Genomic DNA, 15,598 nt, shown 5'->3' on the forward strand with positions numbered 1-15,598 from the left:
TATATGGTCTACGCTTAGCCGTGCAGAATCCAAACCTTTCATAAAGGTTTAGGATTGCTAATGACTTTGTTGTGCACGGTTATCTATTTAAAAATGGTATATAATGGTTTTAGTAGAGGTGCGTGTAAAGGCAAGTAATCCATGCATGGTTCCAGAAAATTAAGAAAAGGAATTGAATTTTCCTACAGTGTGAACTTTATTGTAATTTTTAGCGCACAAAGTATCACATAAAGCAAATGTGCACTATGTTGGCAGCTGTATTGGTTTGTTTTCCCTCTTTTTAACAAGCTCTTGCTTTGATTCAGTTACACTGCTGTGAATCTGATTCTGCGGTTATTTAAAAACTGAAGGACTGTGATGGTAAATTAAGTAAATTCGATCCAGAACACAACAGGCGTCTGAAATATTTTTGCACAACAGTTTTTTATGAATCTTTTAAATTGTGTAATTGAGCGTGTGGGGTTTCTTCCTTCATGGCCCAGCACTGACGCACACAGACACACACACACACAGTGGAGCCTACCACCTGCTTTTCCTCTGTTAACACCTCTGCCTCGCTAGGTCTCCAAATCACACCAACACTGAGGTGTTAGGCCAGGATGCATTTTGTCATCACTTGCACTTTATGCCCTCCTCTCCTCGTGACGCCTTTTATGAACAGACACACACACAGTGCAATTAACACATGGAAGCATATGAATGCACCCAAATGTATGCTTAGAAAATCGGCTTCAAGCCTAGTTTTTGGCATTTTTTCTGGAAATGCAAAAAACAAAACAAAACAAAAACAAAACAGCAAGCCAAAAGATGGAAAACAAAAGTGAAGGATGTTCGTCCACTGCTCTCCTTTCTCTTCCTGTAGCAGTCACATCCTTGTCCAGTCTTCTTCCCTGAAATGAATAAACAATTGTTTGAGGGTTCCAGAGGCTGAAGATCAGGGACTGTGGCAGGCAGCAACAAATGTTGGCTTCATTTTAGATGAAATGCTGTCCAGCCAGGCAACACACTGCTGTTTGGGCTGAGAGTGTTAATGAGGGGCTAGGTGCTTATCTGCTGCATTGTCCTTGAGGGGAGCCGATCTCTGTTTGGGTGCATGTAAAGGCAAAGATTCAGTAACACCACAGCTTAAATTCTGCTATAAACTTCTCTGTTTTTTTGCTTTGAGTTTTATTTCTTTTATGCTGCGTAAAACTTTTAAAGAACTCCCATTTATTCCTTTGTGACTCAAAGAGTGCAAAAACAAAAAACAATTAGCAGTTTTTGGTTTACCAGTTTTGATGGTCGCTGAGTTAGTCACCCAGCTTCCCAGATAGATCCTGTAGATTTTATTATTTCATAGTTTGTGCTTCTGTAAAAAAAATGTCAATTTAAGTGATTTGCATTTTGTTGTTTTGACATCCATTTAAATAAATGACATTCAGAGGTCTTAATTTGTGATTTTTTTTTTAAATTCCAGTAGATTCCTACGTCCTCTTGTTTACAGTCTTTATGATAAGCAAAGCTAACCAGCTGTTTGCTATAACTGCCCATCTCTGTGTCTGCACCCTTAGCCAGCACCATAAACTGTATAAAAAGATGGCCACCACCAATCGGTTCCTGTTTTTAGCATCTAAGCTTTTGCCATTTTAATAATAGTGAGAAAACCCCAACAATTTGTTGAACAATGAGCAAGCACTTGTTGACAGTGGGAAGATAAAACTCCCTATTAACAGGAAGAAACCTCCAGCAGAATCAGGGCATTTCCCCCCTTTAATTAAGAAGGAAATGAGCTAGACACACATTTTACAGTTTCACTACAGCAATTCATACTGTAGATAAAATAAATTCTATAAAACATTTAAAATAAGACTATCCTTAAACATCTACATTAATATTAAGCAATTGAACACTAAGTATGTTTACCTTTAACACTTTAAGTTAAATGTACTGGAGTACATCCTAAGGACATTTACATAGACATGTAATGCTACTTTCACTAAAGGAAAACACTTAAAAAAATCCACTGCCATTTGTCATTGACCAGTAATAGTAAATATTTATAGAACAACTATAGAAATAATAATATTTTACAATTCTTCAGGCAAAGCAGTCTAAGCAGAGTGTAGAAAGATGCAAGAAACTGTCAACATACATAAAATATTGAGAGAGAGCATATTGTCATATTGTGTTTTAATATTCTATTTAAACAGTGGCTAACCTGCATCTTTTCCCTTCTTTTAAAGGAAGTGGTGATGATTGCATCTGCTTCTTGCCTTTCTGCAAAATCAGAACACGCCAACAACACATACCAAGTTCACTTCTTGCAGCACTAAACAGATGTGCTGTGTGCATATACTTTATACATGCAGTTTCCCCTAAAGACGTTTAGCAACACTGTCTTGGATCAGTCAATAGAAACTCGTCCTGCAACCAAAAACATTCTTCAAAATTCATCATCTCTTATTTAAATCAGCCAACCTCCTTAATAGTGTTGTCTCTTATATATGTTATACATTTCTCCATAGAGGAAGACAGCTGTAGGATAGCATCTTGTAGTGGAGCACCACATACAAGTATAAGTTGGACTTTTCACACTTGGGATTCAGAAACTACAGCACCTTCGACAGGAAAGTAAGCAAATCCTTTTTGGTTATAGTTTAGTATGACTTATGAAAATTGTCATTGGCTCCACTGGGGATCGAACCCAGGACCTTCTGCGTGTAAAGCAGATGTGATTACCACTACACTATAGAACCAACTAAAAAGTTGTATCCACCACCAATCCATGGCCATACTCCTAATACTTTACGATTTCATAAAATATGAAACGTGAGTTTGATAAAACGTCATCTCTTGTTCTCTTTTTTTAAAGAGGGAAATATGTCATCCACACATTACTCAAGACGTCCACTGGAAGTGACACAACCACCGGTTGCTAGGGAAACTGTGCCTCAGCAATGCAACCAACATGTTTAAAGGGAAACTTTGACTTTGAAGAAAAAGCTTTTACGATTTCACTACATTCACTTGATCCTAGATTGTCACAGAGATCGTCTTATGTCGAAAATGAAGGACAAGTTAATGTCACATGGTTAGTGATCATGTGTCTGCAAACCCTCAGAAAGGACCGACTTGCTGAAAGCTGCAAATAGAATGGATGACTAGTTGTTACTGCTATATGTTTTTCAGCTTGTAGTCCACTGGAAGGGTGTTTGCATCGTAGTGTAGTGTTTCACAGTGAGGGCACACGAACATCTCTTTGGAACGCTGCACTAACCGTGAGCTGACAAGCTGATTGTGACACAAGCTGGGCCTTCATAAACTGTAGCAGCCACGTGACTGTTGACAGAAAGCTAACATATCCTTTAGGCTTATAGTTTAGCCTGCTTGACCAATAACAATTCAGGTTCTACTGGGTCCTTCTGTGTGTTAAAACTCCTCCACCTATAACAAAAGAGTGTTTTTATCTGTATGCATGAGGCGGCTTGTTACATTTGTCTCTGTTACTTTAGTGATTTTGTTGTAACTGACACACCATACAAGGGTTTCATGCACATGAGATCGTGCCTGGGGTCATTTGCCTGCTAGTTCTATAAAAGATCTTTGCTGGAGTGGAAACACCGCTAAGTATTTGTCTGTTAATAGTGTTAGTTTTGCAAGCGCAAGTAAAAGCACTTGGTGTGTGCAAAGCGTTTCTGAGTATATCGGTTCACTTTGTGTAATGCATTTTTAAATGCCTGTGGAAAAGCACAATTATCCCAAATGAGCAGCCACCTAAATGTTCAAAATTACCATTTCAGAGGTCTGCCATAAATCTGGATGACATCTTTAAAATCTCTTGTTTATTCCACAATCCCACGCTCCACTCAGCTCCCCCACTCGCCTATCCCCTCAAAGTACACTTTGTTACCGTTAAGGACTGAGTGAGAATATGGAGCCGATGATGGATTCATCTCATCTGTTTCACTCTGGCCCTCCCCTCAGCCTCTTTTTGGTCAGAAAGGAGCCAGAAAAGGGCTCCCTGTTACTGACCCGCTCTGTTAGTCACACTTTCTGCAGCCAGCATTGACTCATTCCCAACGCATTTAACCTAGACTTGAACTAAAGCGGAATTAGTCCCAGTAGGCCCGCACGGCCGAACCTTTGTCTCCCATCAAAATCTGCCTCACCTCTTTACGCCTTCTGTCTCTTTTACTTCCTTCGTGTTTGTGCAGGCAGTGTGTCGGTGGCACTGCGGCACTGCACACAGGGTGAGCTGGGTCATGCAGGGGTTTCCCCCCCGAGAGCTTGACCGTTAGACCCGAGCCAAATCAGGGGGTCACAGGCTACCTCTCACACCATTCAACCTTTACCCTTCAGCCCTGACTGCGGCACTCTGATGCCCTGCGACAACCTGCAGAGGACTTGCAGTGATCCCCCCTCCTCAGGTGTCAGCCTGGATCTATTTTAGTGAAAACACACTGAAAACCATCACCTCTTGGGCAAAACTGGTGAGGAGATTATGAGGAGATGGGATTGCAGACAGCTTTGAAGTATTGAGGTTATCTTTTTATTCTCCCCGCATTTGTTGTTGTTTCTTTTAGAGTCATGATTAAAGGAAAATGAGAGAAACTTTCCTGAGTGGAGATGGAAATGTTTGCTTTATATTGTCACCCGTGTATTCTTTTTGAGATGAATGACTCATCGCGGTGCACAAGGAAAAGTGTTTGTTAAACAGCGTGTTTAGTAATCACACATAATTGCAGGAGCTGAGTTAGTTGATAAGCTTTCTTTGGGGTGTCTGGGCTGTTTTTACTGCAGTGTTCAAAACTATTATGTAATGACCTATGACCTGTATCATCAAGTATAGCCAATTCTGCACACACTTTGAACATACAGATGTTTGAGGAGTGTTTCACTTATAGCTGTCTTCTTATCAGAACAGTAACTTTATGGCTACCTACATTTGATGCATTTAGAGGCCATCTGCAAACTGTGTTGTACAAAACTTTGCTTACAGGCATTGCACTAGCAGCAAACAGCAATGCATCTCACTGTCATGCATAAAGGAAAAGATAGTAACAAATAACATCAAACACTAAACATTTTACTACCTCAATACATAAATATGGTCAAGAGGTACGATTCAGTAATTCCAGTCAGCAAAGCAACAGCTGCAACGTCTTATGTGATGGCATCACCCTGTCAATCAAGGCGACTGTGGAGCTATAAAGATCTTTTTTAGCTTCATTAAAATTCAAAAAGGTGAGCTATAAAAAATTCTCTTCTGAAAACCAAAGCTGAAAAAGGCTCTCTTATTCTAATTAGTAACTTGTGAGCATATATTTCTGCACATACTGTGTATGTTTTATTCAGTATATATAGTATTTATTTATAGTGTTCTGGTTGTCTTGCTTTGGCAGACAGTACTACAGTTTCATTGTACGACATCAGGGGTGCTCCACATCGACGTTGTAGGAACAAAATATACCGGTAAACAGTAAAGTCATACACCATTTAGTTTAAAAGACTGAAATGAACGAACTGTAAACATCAGTCTTTCAGTGTTCAAGAACAATCTCAAACTAGCATCGGTTCAACCTTTATTTTGAAGTTATTTTTTCATTTTTATCATTACTGCATGACAGCCAGATTCAATTCAAAACAATGATTGCACCAATGTTTCATTGTAAAGTTTTGCAGTTGACAAAAGTGTATGTCGTCACCTTAAATGAGACCAATAACTTATAGCAAAAGCTGTATTTTTGAGTCATGCTAGATTCTGTTATTAAGACGATGATAAGCCCTCGTCCTGCAGCATCCCCCCCCCGTGTATGATGGTGATGCTGAATAAAGTTTGTATGATTCCTTGAATCCAGACCTTCCCAAAGTGTGGGGCCTGTCCCCTGGGGGGGCGCAGAGCCATTGCAGGGGGGGCGCGGCATGAAAAGAGAAAAAACAAAACAACGCTTGGACACTGCTAGCACGGGGCGCCCACACAAACGCAAAGCAGGAGATGAAGCATAGCTGAATATGTTTCCAAACCAACTTCATTCTAAGCCAAAGACCAGAAAATATGGTGAAGCATATCTTCCCTTTGGTTTCACCTGCACAAGTGCCAAGGTAGGTCTCCCCTGCAGAACTGGTCTTTCCTTCGTCGGGAGCACGGGCTGGGCTCTTCAAATCACAGACAAACAGTATCCCACATTCTTGATTTTTAGTTCACAAACACTTGTTGTAATGACTAACTACTCCTGACATTTTGGAGATGTTAGCTCTTTATACAGTAAAGTTGCAGTGGGATACAAATAACATCAGGCTGATCCTGCCACGATTTGTTCCCCCTGTCTAAATCACGGACAGACAGTTGTTTATGTTTTTAAACCCATTTTGCACAGAGAGGCATTTAAAAAAAAAAAATTATTGATAGCGATGTTGAATATTATTACACAGGAAAAAAACAACTACGTCTAAAAGAATTAAACCGTGAACCTCTGCCTTTCTAAATAGAGGGACAGTAACTGCGTGTTTATATGTAAGAGTGTAAAACCTGAAGATAGAGACAAAATACTGTTTATCTGCCATTCTGCAATTCCTCTCAGGTAAGCAATAACGTGGTGCACAGCTGACGTGAAAAAAGGCACATACCTTTAACATTGCATGAGGAACTCTGTATTCCTTGTCCACACCTAAACGCAAAAAATGAGTTTTAAAAATCTCTGTTTTTGGTGATTCGAAACGCTGTTTACGTGTGGACGACACAGCTGCGTTTTCAAAAATACCCGTGTAGGTGCGGACGTAGTGTAAAAGAGTAAGTAGTTTATTTTATTACTACCTGCAGATTACTTGTATTTGCTTAATTGTTTACTAAATGTTTATGGTGTGAAATAAACCGCAATTGAGCAAAACATGTTTGTTTTCTGTAAAACAAAGGGGGGCCCAGCGAAAAGAGTTTAATCTAAACAGTTCTTTCAGATTTGTTCACCAACTCGTTCACTTCCTGTCAGCACAAACAGTCTTAAGCAGCAAGCTAATTATTACCCGTAAGTCATGTGACCATGGATTCTGTCACCACTGAGTAGCAGCCAATTTGACTTGGAGATCTGACCTTCACCCGCTCACTCACCAGCTTCCAGTTACTCCTTTATCGCTCATGTCTCTCTTCCCAATCCCACCCGCAGCTCACCAGTCACACAGTCAGACGCACAGGAGACTAATAAATGACTCCGTGCATGGAGGGAAGTGAACACGAGGGGGGGGGGGAAAGGATCTCTCAATGAACATCACTATCATATATCAGCTGATATAACCCATTAAACATTTCAGCGTTGAATCACCAGCTGTGCCAATGCGATCAAAGTCATTTATGACTTTTGAACTAGGTGTCTCAATGTCTTTTCTAGCACTGCAAAAATGTTCCTTTATTAGAAAGTCCAAGTTAAAAAAAATCTATTATAACATAAGCCAAAAAAAAAAGAGGCAAAAAACTTAATGAATGACTAATCACCAAGAAATAAAAAATCTCTCCATTCATGATGCTGTCTTCTTGAGGAAGTTGATGTTTCAACCTTATTTTTAAACCACGTTCTCCCAAATGGTGCTCTGCTTAAACCATTAAACAGCCCTGTCCTGATGTGGTCTAAAAAGACCTATGGCTGACCAAAGTCTCCCTTCATGGGTGATCTTTACTGAAACCAGGGCCCAGAAGAGGTCTAGCTCCCTCTCAAACCGCTTGACTTATAAGATGCTCCAAAATGATGGATTATTTTCTCCTGCAGTGGTGCCTGTCCTGCTAAAACCAGCATTAGAGAGGCAGGTGAGTTTTATAGTCAATGCTCTCATCACTTAATGCTGGCACGGCTCCCCAAAACCTGTTGCTCTCCTGTGAGGGACTTGAGCTGCTAGTCAGGTTCTAAATGCTGTGGAGCACATGGGCTACTTGACTCAGACCTGTGAGGAAGGGTTGTGAAGATTGTTACTGAGACAGATGACTGTGAATTGATTGCCCTTTGACTGCTGCCAAAAGCGCTCAGTGTGCCATCCTGTGCTGAGTGTGTGTGTGTTTCAGCCTGCAATGGGTGCTTGGTGTAGAAATGAAGGGACATGGCTAATTAAATGGAGTAAAGGCTGTTGAAAGGGGCTCGACACTGCCAGCACGAGAGGACTTGACACCCATGTGTTCGTGTTTTGAGACAGAGAGAGAGAGAGGGGGCAAGCGTGACGGAAGCAGGAGGCCCACATTTGCAGCACCCCGCCCGGCTGGCAGGGCTCAGTCATGGGGCAAAGGCCCGTGTGGAGGAGGAAGAGGTTCTAACGGAGGAGTCTGGTGTTGATATTAACTGCATTTCCAGACCTTCCACTGCAGTCGTTCTCTTTTCTTTTCTACGTTTCTCCAACTCTAAACCCTAACACCCTATCCTACTGCTACACACACAAGTATACACGCACATTCCAAGTGAAAGGGATGGGAGCGTGACAATCGGGAAACAACGGCTGTTAGTTACAGAAAATGCATTACGGCGTGAGCCTCCTCCCGCGAAGAGGAGGAAGTGGTGGGATTACTGACGGGCTTGTACGAGGAGAGAGCGAGGCTATTTCCTCCCCCTCTCCGTAGTAAACTGTCCAGATTTACAAGGCCTCCAGGGATACAGAAATCCCATCCTCGTCCCATCAACCCTCGACAGCTCCTGATTTAAAAATAATCCTAAATCAGTGTGTGACAGTTGTCGGTGGAGTATAAGGGGGCCAGAAAAGAAAAGAAATAAAATTGCATAGGACAGCTGGGTCTGTTAGCTAGGAGATAAAGCTTATGTGTACTTTATATTAAAAAAAAGAGTGTAATTACAGTGTAATTACAGTCCTATCATTCACTTAATGATATTAATAAAACTTCTACACTAACATTGATTTTCTGAGCTGTAAATGTGATAATAAAAACTGTTTTTTCATGTAACTTTTGGCCTCTTCTATGTAACGATGTCACTTCACTGTGAGAGGAATTCACCACAGTGGAGACACACCTGATGAAAATACTTTTGTTTGGAGTCATGTTTTATTCAAAGAATAAACCTACATTCACGGACCACTTTATTAGGTACACCTGCTCAGCTGCTCGTTAATCCAGACATCTAATCAGCCATTCACATGGCAGCAATTTAATACATTTAGGCATTTAGACATGGTCAAACTGAGAATCAGGATGGGAATAAAATGTGATGTACGTGACTTTGAATGTGGCATGGTTGTTGATTTGCTGATAGGAAGGCAACAGTACATCAAGTAGCCACTCATTACAAAGGTGTGTAGAAGGGCATCGAACTTGCCGAATCAGGCTTAGCAGCAGAGGACGACACCGGGGCTCCATCTGTTAGATCAGAACAGGAAACTGAGGAAAACAGCTCACACTGGCTCACCAAAACCTGACAGAACACTGAAAAAATGTAACCTGGTGTGGTGAGTGTCAGTTTTTGCAGCAACATTCGGATGTTAGGGTCAAACTTTGACGTAAACAGCATGAACGCATAGAACCATCCTGTCCTGTATCAACAGTTCAAGCTGCTGGTGGTGTAATTGTGTAGGGGATAGTGATTGGTACACCTTACACCTCTAGGTACCGAACCGAGCATTGTTAAACACCACAGACTACCTGATTAATTGTTGCTGAGCCTGTACCTCTCTTACTGAGCACAGTGTACCCATGTTCTGATGGCTGTTCCAGGAGTGTAGGGCACCATGTCACAGAGCTCTCATCATGCCAAACTGGTTTCCTTAACATTACAACGAGATCATTCTACTCAAATGGCACAGCAGTCCATATCATTTGTCAGATCTTGCTCACCTTTCTCTGACAATTGTTCTCCAGTGTTAATTGTAGGTGTTGTGAAGAGGAGCCAAAGTTTATAGGAGAATACAGATTCCCAACAGAACATATTTTAATGTGAATATGCATCAGGGCACTTCTTTGTTATGCATAGCTAGCTAACTAAAACTAAAGTAAAAGGAAAAACTAGACTCTTTTGATCACAACCTACCTGATGAAGTGCTGGTGAACATGTTTAGTAAGATTTTAAGTCAACTGCTGATTTTCCTAAATCTTACCTGACAAATGCACTCCATACAATAATAATAATGCACGTTGCACTTTATGAAGTCCTGTGTTGATTTACTATTACATGTCATATGTAGCACTAGGGTCTCAGAGGAGCGGTGTCTCATTTCACTGTACAGGATTGAAATGACAATAAAAGCCACTTGACTTGAGTTGACCAGAATTAAAAAGACTACAACCAACACTGAAGCTGTTAAAGACTAAAAATAAAACTATACATTTTCATACAATAAAAACTAAACTCAAATGTGCAAATCTGCTCTGGAAAACAACCAAAACTATACAATGACTTAAAAACAAAAAGTCAAAATGAAATAAAACTAATTAAAAAATACAAAACTATAATAACTCTGGTGAGAGCACGCCATAATACTGCTCAACTTTGAGCCTCAAGTCAATTTAAATGGGTAAATTATATTAAAAATCCACCCTGATACAGTTACCACACTGGCAGGAATTAGCTATAAATCACCAAACTGTTTTCAGTAGGGCTGTAAATACAGTTATTTCTGCTGTAGAGCTGGAGATTTTAATGTGGGACTATATTTATATTTATTGATTTTGGAGCCTGCCTCAAGTGGCCACTTGAGGAACAGCAGTGTTTGCAACTTATTACAAAGGTAAAATTGATATTTATTGGTCAGCAGCAATGTGGAAAAACTTACCTCATCAAGTTACCCAGAGCCCAGAAGTCTAACACTATCTCCCCTCTTCCACATTGTTCTTAGTATGAATGAGCATATGTATGACTCCCTGTAGCCTTCGCAGCAGTAAATAACATCATTTCACTCTCCCTTCTCCCCTGTTCCAGCTACTGCTCCATTGATGTATGTTTTTTACTGCGGCAGCATCACCTCAAACCGGAGGCACTCCAACTACCCTTCAGCCTCTTCTGTGATCACTGCAGGTCTCGGAAGACCCCTTCAACAGAAACAGGAAGCAGTTCACGGCACAGGTCGTGACCCCTCTCATTCAGCCCCATGAGTCAAGCAGGGCCCACCCCGACGAAACCCAGGAAAGTTCCGGTCCCATCAACAAGGTGTGGAAGGATAATCGGGGGAGAGGAGGGGTGCAAAACTTTGCTCTTTTTCTCTCAGTGCACATCTGTATGCATGTGAGTCAGACTAAGAGAGGTACACATCTGTCAAGCGGCAGCTGTGTAACATTATTACACACAAGGCCAAGAGAGGCACACCTAAAGTCAGCTCCAGCTGCATCTCATACAAGGCTGCATTCACAGGAGGAAACTACTGTATGAGCTGCAATTGAGCAAATATTGAGGTCTTATTGGTCCCTTTAGACATCTGATCTGAGTCCGAGGATCATAACACAGGCTGTTACTGGGCATGCATGCTGTAAAAAAGCCTTTCCCAAAAGGCAACTAACTCTATCTATATTTTAGGTGTTTTTTCCCCTCACTGTGTGTGTGGCTGATGTTTTAAAACATCTGGAGCTTAATGTATTTTAGCGTGAAAAAACTGACATTGCACAGGACGACTTGAAATGACGAAAATGTGGTGTGAAATTATGCTGAGTTCTTAAAAACTCCCACTCATTCATGTATATACACGCCATGTTTATGGATTTTACATCTGCATTTAATACTGTTTAAGCTGATACGTGTTAGTGTGTTAGAGTAAATGCTGCAGTGCCATTTACTATTATTACCAGCACCGGAGCTCCACAGGGGAGTCTTACCCCTCTGGTTTTATTTACTCATTACACTAATGAATGCTGATCTAACTCATGTGATGTTTTTAATATTAAATTTGCTGATGATCCAGAAATTATTGGTCTGATCATAGAAGCTGAAACAAATTGCTGCAAGTACCCAAATGACTTTGTTACTTAATGCTCATTTTCTTAAACCAAGAAAATGAAGGAAATAATTTTTGTCTACTCCTAGCGCCAAAGGTGTCTAAAATAAAGCACATAGTCGTACAGTCTGGTTTACAAAGATTTACGAAAGAGTGGGTCCTTCTATCCTTGAGATAGAACCACCATCAAATCTAAGTGCTATAATTGGAAAGTGGAAATGCTTAGGAAACACAGCAATTCAGCCACAAAGTGCCAAAAAAACTGTAGACTGGGAGCTTCATGGCAGCTCCCCTTAAACAGTCTGTAATGTGCACGTGGCCCATTACTTTAGTGGATAGATACACACTAGTTCTTTTCTATTGTGTATTTGCGCAGTGTATTCTAACTTTCTGCTTTACTGTCTGTAGTCCTGTAAGATTTCAATAACACAGTATGACAGATTTGTGAGTCCCAAGTGATGCAGCAAGAGATGAGCAATCCTCGGTGATGAATCACACCCACTTTGCCGCCCCGTACAACCCCACTAAACAAAGCTAGGTGATGTGAGGTCTGTGCCACTTGTATTTTGAGTTGCTGTGATTCTTGATTATGTTGCAGATTTTTTGGAGCACTTGTTAAATGTATGTAACATTTGCAGTTGTGTTATATATGTATGTAACATTTGCAGTTGTGATATATATATATATATATATACACACACACATATGTGTATATAAGAATTTCCAAAAAGAAGAATAAACAGTGTTACACCCCGGCCTAGGCAACCGGAGTGCAACACGAAAAAAGTAAAAATAAAGAAAAAAAAAAAAACACACACAAAAAACCCCCACTAAAGCTCACCACCAAAATCCCAAAACGAAAGTATCGACAAATCTATTTACAACAAACTATTTATTTACAACAAAACACCAAACTATTTACAACACGGGGGAGATCGCGACCATGACACACTGAAACACAGGGTTTAAAAACCTAGAGGGAGCAATCAGGAAAATGGACAACAAGAGGGAAACACAGCTGGGGCAACTCAGAACTGACGAGACAGGGAAACGTAATCTGAAAAGACTAAGATAACACAGACTTTCAAAGTAAAACAGGAAACACATAACAGTCACGCCAAAAACAACACACTGACAACACCGAAACGTAACAACAGCATAACACCCTGATAACATATTGACGTGCGTAGCAATGTCACAGAAATTTCACATCTAAACCTGAAGCGAAATGTGACTTAATGAGATGAGATGAATGAGATGAATTTTCTCTAATGTGCATGTGCAGGTGTTCAGACTAATTCATTCTAACACTGTGCACAATGTAACATTAATGCAACCTGACTTCATCATTCATGATGTTGCTTGTGTGCCGTGAGGTGACTCAGTGGACGTCCCCTGATGTGACATGACTGGACTTGCCCAAACATGTCTGAAGCTTTGCTTGGGAAAACAGAAGCACCATGCTGGACACTAGTGCTGAGCAATACTGCAAATTTTAGTATTGATATGATACTAAGTAACTAAAGGGCCAGTATTAAGCCTGTGCAGTTAACTTTTATGCTTTTTGTCTGAATAAGCCTGCAAAAATAAAGCATTTTCTGAGTGGACGTTTTGTGGCAAAGATTCAGGCTTTTTGGCCAAAACAGGAAGCTGATGTCATGGGAGCATCTGATATTTCACTTTAATGGAGGGGTGTTAATAGTGAGTGGTAGAAGAGAAGCAGTTATGGGAAAGAGAAAAGGGAGCTCATTTGGCTTGACAAAACAAAACTACATTCTTTCCAAGCGATTCCCTTAAAGTTTCTTTCTCAAGAGCTACCTTTTGACTCCTCTCTCCTGATTTCAACTTCTCAGATAATCTATACTTAATAGCTTCCTATCTGAGCCTGAATTATTCAGCCTTCTCAGAGACTTCTAACTGCTGGCAGGTTTATTAATGCCCCAGATAAATTTGTGAAATCAGTACTTGGCAGGAAGGCCGTTTCACACGTGATCAGAATAAAGTCTATTGGAACGTGTGGTCTCTATATAACAGCATAACCACTGGTACCAGTTAAAGCCACGCTGATCAATATTTGTCATATAAACAATATATCAGTTCACCACATCTAAACTCAAATGGATCATCTTTATTTAAACATTTATAAAGAAAAATGACAGCTTATGTACCGGCTGTATTTCTCCTTAATGTGGTAACAAGTCAGTGTGTGAGGATGAAAATGTCCCCGAGTCGTGCTTTCCTCATTTCCCTAAATCTCTGTGATGGAGGTGAAGTGTGTAAAATTACTATGACACATTAATGAGAAATGTGCCAAGTTCATACAACCTAGAAAGCTTCTATAACATCGATTCATTAAGCCTAGGTTGCCAGGTTTTGGGGTCAAAACCAAACCAAATGGCCAATGAAAGCCAGCCAACTCTCCCCCTAAAGCTGTCAGATAATTAAATATTTCCATTCAACACAGGGATATTTTTTCATAGATATTGATATGATTTTTTGAAATTTTCATGAAACCCAAAGACAAATTCACCCAGTAGCAAAATTTTAAAAGTAGCCCAAAACTGCAGACCTGACAACCATTTATTAAGAGCAAATCACGTGTTTTAAGAGAAATATATGTTTTTCAGTATCAAAATACTACACACTTCTACAGATTCTTCATGTTTTATTCTAAGCTGTAAGAAAGCAATGTTTCATATTTGCTAAGACTCCCATGTCTGCATTTAATCCTTAGCAAATGCACCTGATGGATTGTGAGGGATGTACTAGCTATAAATAAATAGTTCCATTTAATATAGGGATATTTTTCATAGATATGGATATCATTTTCACAAAACCTAACCAACAGAGAAGAAATATTCACCCCCAGGCAACATTTGAAAAGTAACCAAAATTCTGGGAAAATTTGTTTTTAATGTGTTTGTCATCTGTAGCAGCTCTTGATAAATTTGGTAACAAGATTTAACATCTTGCTATTTTCTAAACTGTAAAAAAACTTTTGTATTTAATACGATTATAAGGAAAATTTACTTAGATTTAGAACATTTAGATAATTAAAACCTTTAATTAAATGAGTTTCTATTATTTTTCAGTTCACGAGACAACCCGAGTTACCATGTGATGAAAAAACTAGATGGTTGCTAAAATTTTTAAATAAGTAATTAAAGTGGCAATAAAACCAAACAGTTCTTTATTTTTATCGATTTGGTTTTGTGCCTAATAAACTTTGCGAAACCTGCAGATATTTTCAGTGAAAAATGCTCTTAGAAACCCACAATGCATCACTGACAAGCAATAGACAAACAAAGTTAGCAAAGTAACAAAGTGCTAACTATAGAGTCTGACATTTTTCCAAGGCGCAAAGAGATAAAAGCAGAATGCAGATCGAATTTAAATCCATCAAGTAGACAGAAACAAATGAGGGTAAATTTGGCTGCAGTTGTATAAATGCACAACTGTTTGCCTTTTTAATGTTGAGCAGAAAAATAGGTTCAGACAGGAATAATTATAACACGATGCATGGAATAAAGTGTCATTAAATGCATGACTTTCTGTCCCATAGCCCTGCTGCTTTTAATACCACCTATTAAGTAATTCTATCCTACATCTGCTTTACAGCTACAAAGATCATGGATACAAGCAGCGACAAAAAGCATAATCTTTTTAAACAAATAAGCTGGCTTTTCTTATGTTGAATTTATGTCTTGCCAGTTCT

At 39.8% G+C, this 15,598-nt stretch overlaps 1 long non-coding RNA gene and 1 other non-coding gene across 3 annotated transcripts in view; both read right to left on the reverse strand.

Annotated features, from left to right (window-relative positions):
- LOC143413210 (uncharacterized) overlaps window positions 1-15,598 on the reverse strand; it is a 22,968-nt gene continuing 7,370 nt past the window's right edge. The window contains exon 3 of one of the 2 annotated variants that reach the window (XR_013093831.1): window positions 1-890. This is a non-coding gene — a long non-coding RNA (uncharacterized LOC143413210). Of the gene's footprint in view, window positions 891-2,138; window positions 2,257-15,598 lie in introns of those variants that run through there. The other variant, XR_013093832.1, reaches the window with a different exon arrangement.
- trnav-uac (transfer RNA valine (anticodon UAC)) lies at window positions 2,663-2,735 on the reverse strand. The gene has a single exon. It is a non-coding gene; the product is annotated as a tRNA-Val (tRNA).

Source organism: Maylandia zebra, linkage group LG17 (assembly GCF_041146795.1).
Source record: "Maylandia zebra isolate NMK-2024a linkage group LG17, Mzebra_GT3a, whole genome shotgun sequence".
In the NCBI taxonomy this organism is placed as follows: Eukaryota; Metazoa; Chordata; class Actinopteri; order Cichliformes; family Cichlidae; genus Maylandia; species Maylandia zebra.